This window comes from Lactuca serriola, chromosome 2, assembly GCF_051521515.1.
Source record: "Lactuca serriola cultivar US96UC23 chromosome 2, Lser_US96UC23_V15, whole genome shotgun sequence".
Classification (NCBI taxonomy): domain Eukaryota; kingdom Viridiplantae; phylum Streptophyta; class Magnoliopsida; order Asterales; family Asteraceae; genus Lactuca; species Lactuca serriola.
Genome location: NC_136409.1, coordinates 69,239,460 through 69,249,870, shown reverse-complemented (window position 1 = coordinate 69,249,870; position 10,411 = coordinate 69,239,460).

Here is a 10,411-nt window from a genome sequence, read left to right as displayed (position 1 = left end):
ATAGTGAAATGACTATAATACCATTAGGGTATTTATTTTTCATTTTTCTTTCAATTTTTTAAATTTAATAGTTATTTTAATTATTAAAAAAAAAAAAAAAGAGGGGTCCACCTCTCTCTTTCTCTCACTCACTCCTCTTCACTTGTACTTCCTCCCATCGATCCGGATCCACTTTTCTGAATCTTTACATAAACATCGATCATACCTCAATCAGAAACACATAAACAAAAACTAAACATGAGCTAAATGGTATTTCCAGCAATCCGATTACAGCAACGCCTGTTCCTTCACAAGAAACCCGTCGTTCTAATTCCTCCATAACTCGACCTCAGACTATCAACACAGATCTTAACAGTCAGCTGTAAATCCTCAGGCGAAATGCTCTCAGTTATCTCCGTTGAGAAATTCTTCTTTTGCAGAAACCCTTCACAAGGCTCCGGCTCCGGTTTCACAACGCTCTGGTAGGTTTGGTTCTTTTCGTAGTCCATCATCATCTTCCTCAACCACCTGCAACTTTGATTTTTGATTTAGGTTATGATCAGTTCTTGAACACATAACAGGTGCATCTCGATTTATTCTTTTACCCCTGAATCAATCGGAGCAGATCACCAGAATACCTTTTAAGATCTCATCGGAGAGGTTGCCACTGGATGAAGATGAAGCAGTTGCTAGTAATGGAGGAGTGATGTTTTTTATTGTCTTCTATCCACTCCTCTCGTATCTTTCTAATCTTCCACGTCCAAATCAACGACGCTCTCTGATGTCGTAATCCCGTTCTTCATCTTGGACTTACTCCTATAGCTGACCGCATAGCATGTTGTCCAATTTTATTTAAAAATAGAAGAGAACGAGCATTTAAGCCTCCATGCGGCGAGACCATTTTTGTAAATGTTTTACACACAACGACCATTTTCGTAATCTTGTCTTATATAGAGTGCATTTATGTAACTTTCTTACATGGGGACCATTTCTATAACTTTCTTGTACACAGAAGAAAAAATTGTAACTTCATTTATTTTCTACATAAGGACCATTTCTGTAATTTTGTCTTAGATGGTAATTGTTTTTGTAATTGTGTTACATAGGTACAACTTATGTAATTTTTTGTCACACATGGATCATTTATGTCATTTTGTCTATTTCAAACTACAGCAACCAAAATTGCAATTAAACTCATTACAAATATATATATATATATATATATATATATATATATATATATATATATATATATATATATATATATATATATTGTAGCAAGAATTGAGTGTATTGTGATATAATATGTTCTTTCGAATTTAGTGATGAAAATTTTGAAGTGAAAAATTAAATATCTTCCTACTTTTTGTTCCTACATATCCTCCTACCCAATTAAATTGTGACATGTGTAACATTTAATGCTCATTTAATGAGATTTAGTGATATTTTAGGATACTAATATGACACATGTCATTATTTAAATGGTTAGGAGGATTAGTAGGATCAAAAGTAGGAGGATATTTAATTTCTCTTTTGAAGTTATCAATGAACTGATTTTATAAAACATGAATGAGGAAAATTTTGAAACTACACTATAATAGTTGGTAGTTTTTTGAAAGCACAATACCTCATTAAGAAAAAAAAAAGTGTGATGTTGCTATAAAAACAAGCGAAAGTAGGCTGCTATAATGTGGAATGCAGGTATTATGTGCCACCTTTTGAATTTATAGTATGGAGGTGTGTAACTGTATCTTTATAATGTGATAAGTACTTCTTTATATAGTGTATGCATTTCAGGAATTAGTTTACACTTTATAAGGACAACATAGTAATATGTCAACATAAAAATGGAGAGTAAATTGACAATTATTAATACTATTGAAGGGGCGAGTCTAAAAACCGTCGCCTTCATCACAACCGTTCAAACTCCCCAACTTTCAATAACAGCCGTAATAACTCAACTTTACGGTTAATCGTAGCCGTTTTCAGTTCCTCCTCACGCGTCCTTTTTCTTCTCCACCACGTTCAGGCTGTGGGGAGTGGTCACACTCAACCCACCGAAAAAGTGCTGCCATATTTGCGTCACGTCAGCTTCACCAACAACCCACTAGACATTGGAAATGGTTACCACTCCACATCATTTTATATTTTTATTTTTGTAATTTTTTATCATTAAATTAAATAAAAAAACATAATTATAAACTTAAGTAATCATTTTACTAATTAAAAATTCAAATAAACATATTATTAATTTTTAAAATTATATAAACATATATAGTTTTATATAGTAGAGGGTTTAATTTAATTCAAATAAAAGTGAAAGGGTATAATAAGAATAAAAGAGACAATCTCAAGGACTAAATTTGTAACTTAAATTAAATCAAGTATAAATGTCACCGGGTTTCCTTTTTGGTCGTCTTCTTCACCCGTCTTCTTCAATACCTGCAACTGTGATTAAAAAAAAAAAAAAATTAAATGCTTCAAACGGTCACAAAATTGACCAGCCAATTACCTTTCGTGTCTTCTATTTTCTTTGAATAGATGGAATCAATTACCCAACATGTTGGTTCTGAGATGGTAGTTAAGCATTATTTTCAATATCAGTCCTTCATAGAACTTGACACTTGACTTGAACCTGAAGCTGCAAGTTTGCAAGAAGGGGATAGTTGTATACGACAGCTGTAATCAGAATGAAAAAAAGGTAAGTTCTTCATGAGAAATTGTTTAGACTATCTACCAAAGGTCTGAAATACCCCTGATTCAATTAGAATTGTCAAATAGTTGAACTTGAAAGGAACTTTATCCTTTGGGATTTGGGTATGCATAATGCATGGGCCATGGTGAGTTAATAGGGTTGCATAAATAGCTATAAAAAATTTTACTTTTTTAGTGTGTTTTTCAAATTGTTTCAAAAAAGAGTTCAAAAAACCTTTTAATAATGACAAAATAAGGAAAAATTTCTTCTGTGGAAGTGAGTCATGAGTTTGTGGAGACAGAATATTACAATGATCATAGTGGTGTTGACAAGCAATTATTTAATATATTTCCCTTTTTATATAAATAAAAATGTCTCATTAACTTTTCTTCACATTGTACTTGGCTTTCTATGGCTATATAACCATTAAAAGGGTCAAACGCAATAAGAAACAACATACTTTCTATTTTATCCTTATCACAATATTGTACTTTCTTTTAAATGACAAATTGAAAAATTGACCACTATTGTGGTTTAGAATAAATTGATTACTGAAACTGTGTTTGTTAATTGTAGTGATTATTTCTTCCTTTTGTTAACACCAAAAATAACAATATTTGCAACATTGCTTCACTGGTTTCACTCCTTGACACAACAAGAGGATAATAATTAAAGGGTTTTTTTAACATGTATTCTCTGTTATAGTAGAAGTAATGCTTTATGTTCTCATTTTCTATCCAATATTGTCTGGTGGATGGTAGAAAAAGGCTACAATATACCATGTAGTGTTTCTGCAATGAATTCGCAAACCCATCTAATGTTTCTTTATGGTTCGTTTATTTACCTCAAATTCACCTATAAGGTACCTCATTCCTCCTCCAACATTCCCTGTGGTTTACTACAGTTTTACTTGACCAATTGAATTATATAACGTTAAATATCACTTTGCCCTCAATTTTATTTGGTGTTGATATCAACCATGGAGCAGAAGAATAACAACTAGAAGATTGGCTCAATTTCAATCAAGAAACTTCAATTTCGATGGTAGGTATGTTTCATTCTCTCTCTCTCTCTCTCTCTCTCTCTCTCTCTCTCTCTCTCTCTATATATATATATATATATATATATATATATATATATATATATTGAAAGTAACATAAAAATGAGTTATGGAACAGAAAAAATAAAAGATAAAAGGGGCATAAATGAATCTAAAATTCTTATAGGCAAATGGAATTACGTGTATTTTGATTTACTGCACTTTCAATTCCTCTAATATCAAGACATTCTACCTATAAAATCTAGCAATTATAGCACTTTACTATTGAGTTAGGCCATGAATTGGACAATATGCATCATGCTTCATGCAAGGAGAATCCAACCACTAATGAGTGGACCCCAGCACCTACTGACAGTAAAACTGGAATTAACTTTAATTTTTTCAAATATAAATAATTTGAAAGAGATCTTGGTGAACTTTCTATTTCAGAATTCTTGTCTCTGATAAACATCAAAGGAGCGATAATTGAAATGGACTATTTGCTTCAGATGTTGAAATCAAATAGCAAGACAAGTAGATGACAAACAAGTTTTGTGAATTATGAGGGTATTCCGGTTGAAGTTTCTGTTGTAAATTGAAAAATATACCCATTATAACATTCTACTTTCTTTTCTGTTTATTACAATATTGTATTGTCAAATTTTCTTATAAAGGCAATGTAATTTGAAAACGTATGTCTTATAGCATTGTACTTTCAAATTCTTCATTCGCCAATTTTTTAACATAGTTTATTTATCTTATAGTTGATTTGTTTTTGCTATTGTTCACGCTTTTATTTCAGGCGATGAGTGTTTCTTACCTTCACAATAGATCAAAAAATAAGTTTGTAGGTGTTTATATAATTGGAACAAATGAACGATATAAGTAAAAAAAATATTGAATTTCATAATACAATGCTATAATTGGAACAAATGAAAGCACAATGTTATATAAGAAAGTAAAATCGATATACAAGTGGTGTGTTTGGAGAACTTTTATCACATTCTTTTGTTTAATAATAATAAGGTACACTATCAAAATTTCAAAAAAATAGCAGTGTACTTTATCAAAATTCTTAGATTCCAACAATATACTTTTGCAACAATAGCATATATGATTCACATTCAACCGCTTTGATCTTGCTCTTATTTTCGAGTTTTCTGTTTATTTAAATGAATTTGTGTTAAGTGTCAATTGAAAATTTAGAAAGAATGATGCTCAACTAGACCTGGCAATGGGGAGGGTTTGGAGCGAATCGACCTGATCCAAACCCTTTTAACAAATTTCAATATCCGATCCACACCCGCTCCATAACCCACAGGGTTTTGAATAATCAAACCCATACCCTTATCCACCGAATCAGCAAATACCCAAACCCGCCACATAAGCCATAGGTTTTTTGAATAATCAAACACATTTTACTTAAATCATAAAATAACATTTATAATAAAACAAATGTTGATTTAGAAAACATATTACGTACTTGAGGACTTTTGATTGGAAATAAAATCATTGCTATGGTAACTTCTGATTGGTTTTTGAACGTTGATTGCATTGATAGAGATTATCAATTGCAAACTTTCTTCTGTTTGATAAATGAATTTGTTGATTTATAAATGATATTTATGATTTCTTGATGAAGTATAAATGAAATGACATCATGACTCTTGGTAGAAGACTGTAAGTTTAGAAGTCGAGTCCTCGAGTCCTATGTAAAAACAGTTTAGTCTTTGTCCTTTTCTTTTTGGGCTTTCAATTGGAATTAAAAGTAAATTTTAGGCAGTATAAAAGATAAATATATAATTATAAAATTTATACGGGGCAGGTTATAAACGGAGCGGATCGGTGATGATCCATATTCGAGCTTTTTAATAAAAGGGTTAGCGGGTACGGATCGTTAACGGGTAAACGAATCAAAAACTATGCTCCAAACCCATATAATTCTTAAGGGTTTGGATCGGGTCAGGGTCAAAACCCGCTCCATTGCCAGATCTAGCTCGAAAAATTGTTATTATTAGGTTATCATGCTTTTTTATTTTGAATCTTGATGTTTTTCGCTATTGTTTTCTAAAGGAAAATTTTAGTCATTAGTATTGGATTATTGGAACTGAAACTGAAACTGGATATCGGTTACATCTGTTCTTTTAATTTTGGAACCGAAACGGTTCCGGTACATGTTACCTGATTTTATAACATATAGAAAGTATAAAAGTAAAAATATAAAGTAGCATTTTCTAAAATGAGAGTACTTATCATAACATTAAAATATGTGTTAATTATGGTTGTGGTAGCATGATATTACCCTCATTTTTATTAGGGTATATAACTTGTCATAAATTTAGTGTACATATTTTGCAAGGCAAAAACATGTTTTTACAGGAAACATTCATATCTATTATGAGTTTTATTTCTTATTTCTTACTTCAACCAGGTGCGAAGAAAAACTCATTTGATGATCTTCATGAACAATATCTGTATTTTTTAGTAAGAATGACCTTTTGTTATGTATGCAACATAATAATAGATATTATTTCAAGAGATAGAAAGATAATCATTGCTAATATAGGAACGAATGAAAGATATATGCTATAAAAATAAGATAAATCAATATATTGTATATACATTTGTCAACTTGTCCACCGGACGGGTATGACACTAGTTTAACTTGTAGGTGGACTTATCATGCATAAGATGTTTAAGTATCACCAATTTGAGCAACAAACAAATACATTAATGAAGTTAAAAAGGAGAAAAACTAAATAAAAGAAAAGCAAAAATTTCATAAACAATTTGTAACATCCCGTTTAAAATAAAATAATTTAATAAAAATCCAGAATCCCGAGAAGTAATTTTATTATTATTTTATATTATTATTGTCCACAAATTAAATAATAATTAGTGGGGTGTTGGTTTTGGAAGGCCAAATGATATAATTTTGATTTCCGAGGGTTAAAGTGTAATTTTGGGACTTAATTTGTAAGGATTTATGGAAGCAGGGACTAAGGAGTAAATTATGGACCTTATATGAGAATATTATGTTAAGGAGGGATTGATTGGTAAGTTTTGGATCTGATTTGTAAGGGTTTTCTGCAGGAGGGGTGAAAAGGGTAAATATTAGGGTTATTTTGAAAGAAAATATAGAAGGGAGGGTCATTGTTGTTATTATGGGTTGGAGTTTAGGAGTCGGGTATATAACCCATCGCAATCCTCTCTCAAACCCTAACCCTAAAGATATGAGTAGCCGTCACCCTCCATCCTTGTGCCTCCCTCTTCCAACCGCCGCACTGCCTCCTTGCGCCACCCCTCACCACCATCAGCGGAGAGATCGGGAACCACCAACGATCGCACCATCTGCCCGCTTGGGCGATTACTGCCACTGTTCCATCGTCATTCGACCACCATAACCACCGGGTACCGCCACAACGTGGCTGCTAGACGTTTTGAGCCCCGAGAGCTGTTGACCGCCGATGATAGCGACCACTAGACTCCCACCACGTTTGCTGCCGACAAGAGGGAGTCCAACGATTCGAAGATGTTGGGACGACGGGGTTGTGATGGGTCGAATGAGCGACATCTCTGTCAGACGAGTTCAAGCATTCCACCGCCGCCATTTCCCAGCCGTGCTTTTCTTTCCCTTCTCCGTCTTTGTTCCGACGTTTCGCCGCTGCTGTGGCTCGGTCCACTTTCTTCTTCGCGGCTGTTAGGACCTGTCAACCACCGCTGCTACCAGATTCCTTGTGCTACCATCGTCGCCAGGTGGGTGGCTGGGTTATTTCACAACAGAAGTCGTGTAAATGTGTATATGTGCGTGTCTTCTGTAGGTCGGAAATTGTATGGGAACCACCATGGTCGCCAGCCATGGTGGCTGCCGCCGTTTACCACCACCTGCCGCCACGGTGCGGCTGTGTGTGTATGTACTTAGTATGTGTTTATTAGTATATGTGAGTGTGTGTTAATTGGATGGTGTTGTAAATTGTAACAAAATGGAATAATGGAAAAGAAAATCTGTCACAACCACCGTAAGGTGGTGGTTGCCGCCTCCGGCCGCCGTGTCGGATGGCGGTGTGCTTTGATTGCATTTGGAGCTCGGTTGGGGGATGTTTGGACAATATGGGACCAATGAAACCCTAATGGGCCCAAAGAAATCCTAGTGGCCCAATGGAACCCTAATGGGCCCAATAAGGCCCAATGTGACCTAAAAGCCCAACCAATGGACTAATGGGCTAGTATGGGGTTGGAAAAACTTAATTAGGGTTTGGAAACCCTAATGGCATAAGACCCTAATTTTGAGAATTTATTGGGACACGCACGATATTATTTAATAACTTGAAATATTAAATAATAATCATTGACAAAATTAACCTAAAAGCAATATTGGACTTAATAGATTAAGTCCTTAGTAAATTAAGTCCTTAATGGGTTAAGTAAGAAACACTTAACCCTAATTATCATTTCATGTAAAAGCCCTAATCTCACTCGGGCTTTGAGTTGGGCCTTCCTGTTGGGCTTTTGCAATTGGACTATTGGTGGGCCATCCAAGAGCAAGTTAATGGACCAAAGTAATTAGATGGGCTTTAGGGTAAGGCCCATGTAAGGACTTGGGCCCAACTTGGAAAGTTGGGCCATAGATGGGCCATAATTGGGCCTTCATGATTATGTGATATTGGATCATGGGAATTGGATTGGAATAATGGGATGGGCCATAAAGAAAGCCCATGTAGAGGTCTGGGCCCAATTTGGAAAATTAGGCCATGTGTTGGGCTTTGGCCCATTACTTGACTATTAGGTTTTGTAGTGTGAGTTGGACTTTGGGCTTGGAACCCAAGTATTAATTGGGTGTTGTTTGATGTTGGCAGTTTGGGAATTTGTCAACCAGTAGTTGGAGTTTCATCTGCAGGACTTCAGCAGTGCCAGGTGAGTCATCCTCACTATATCAATAGGTTCTAAGGCACCAAGGTCGGCCCTTATGGATTGTATTTGGTTATGGCATGATATGTTTATTGATTACATCCTGGTTATAGTATGTTGTTATGATATGTATGATATGTGCTTGTTATTGATTGATTATGTGTTATGAGTATGTTGGCATATGTATGTGTATGTTTGGGTTGAGGCGGTCCTGCTTTATGCTGAAGGCCAACGTACCCAGGGTGGTCCAGATAGGCTGAAGGCCTGCGAGGCAGTCCAGTCAGGCTGAAGGCTCATTATGCCTACTGTTTGATAGAAATAGTGATCTGTTAGTTCTGCCTCCTGGTAGATAGGATGACACTATGCTTTTTGATCTGTTCCATCTGAATCCTGATAGTTAGGATGAGGTTATGTTTATGCTTAGTGACCTGGTTAGGTCGGTGTCCTGGTTATAGGATGTTGATGTGCTATATGATATATTAGATCGATTTGATTGTTATATATGTATGCTAGTGTATGATAACTATGTTCACATGTTTGTTTGATTGGGGGTTGGGTTAAGACGGTCCTGCTTTGTGTTATAGGCCAACATACCCTGCGAGCGGTCCGGATAGACTGTAGGCCCTACGAGGCGGTCTAGTCATGCCGAAGGTTCAGAAGCGGTCCAGATAGGTTGTAGGCCCTACGAGGCGGTATAGTCATGTTGAAGGTTCATGATGCATGCAGTTATGTATTGGTTATATGATATGGTTATGTTGGTATGGTGTTGGTATTTTGGGGTAACTCACTAAGCTCTCGGGCTTACAGATTGTTTCAGGTACATCAGATGATCGCAGGAAGGCAAAGGCGTGATCGTACAACTCCTCATATTTTATGGTTTTATGAATCAATTCTGGGGATACTCTGATGTCTAAACTATTTTGAAAACAAACTATAATAACTTTATGGTTTTAAAATGTATTAAAAAGTTTTAATTTGGCTTGAATTTTATGGGTGTTACAAGTTGGTATCAGAGCCTTGGTTTTAGTGAATTGGAGGAACACTCGTGTGAATCCAGTCTCAAATCAAGGAAAGGATTTTAAAATGAATTTATTAAATGGTTTTCAAAATAAGTAAAGGAGGATATTGGGTGTACGATCAGCCAGAGCCAGTAAGTAGACCCTAAAATACCATACAGTTATTTTATTATGTGATATGTTAGAACAACATGCTAGTACTAGGCTAGGGATCTTCAGGAATTGCATGATAGAATTGCCTGATTACATGATGCCTGCTAGCCTAGGGTTTCCTTATATGAGATTGACATCGTTACTGTAGTTACTTGTGTATGCATCACGGCTGTGTATAATTAAGATCTTATAGCCTGAGAATGTTTGATTTGGCCTTATGTTCTATTCTTATTGATTAGGGCTTAGGGTAGGATCGAATATTCAAAAGCCTATGGGGTCCAGCGTTATGTATGGCTAGCATACACTAATGCTACAGGGTTGGTGGAAGTTTCATGGATGGGTGGGTTCTGTGAGGTCGGGAGGCCAGTTATGAGATATTTAGCATTCCTCTAGGAGTGAGGATTGAGCGCTCGCTATGTTTATGTATATTGTTAGGGCATTGTGATGATACTTGAGACAAATATGGGTAGGTGTGGAAGGTAGTATGGGCCCGTACTACTGAAAGCACAGGACCCATAAGCGTAGCAAGGAAGTCACAAACCCAAGGGTTTGGTTGGGAATTGGCTCTTTGTCATTATATGGGTTATCAGAGACCTTTCTGGTGTGTTACCAGAATGGTGG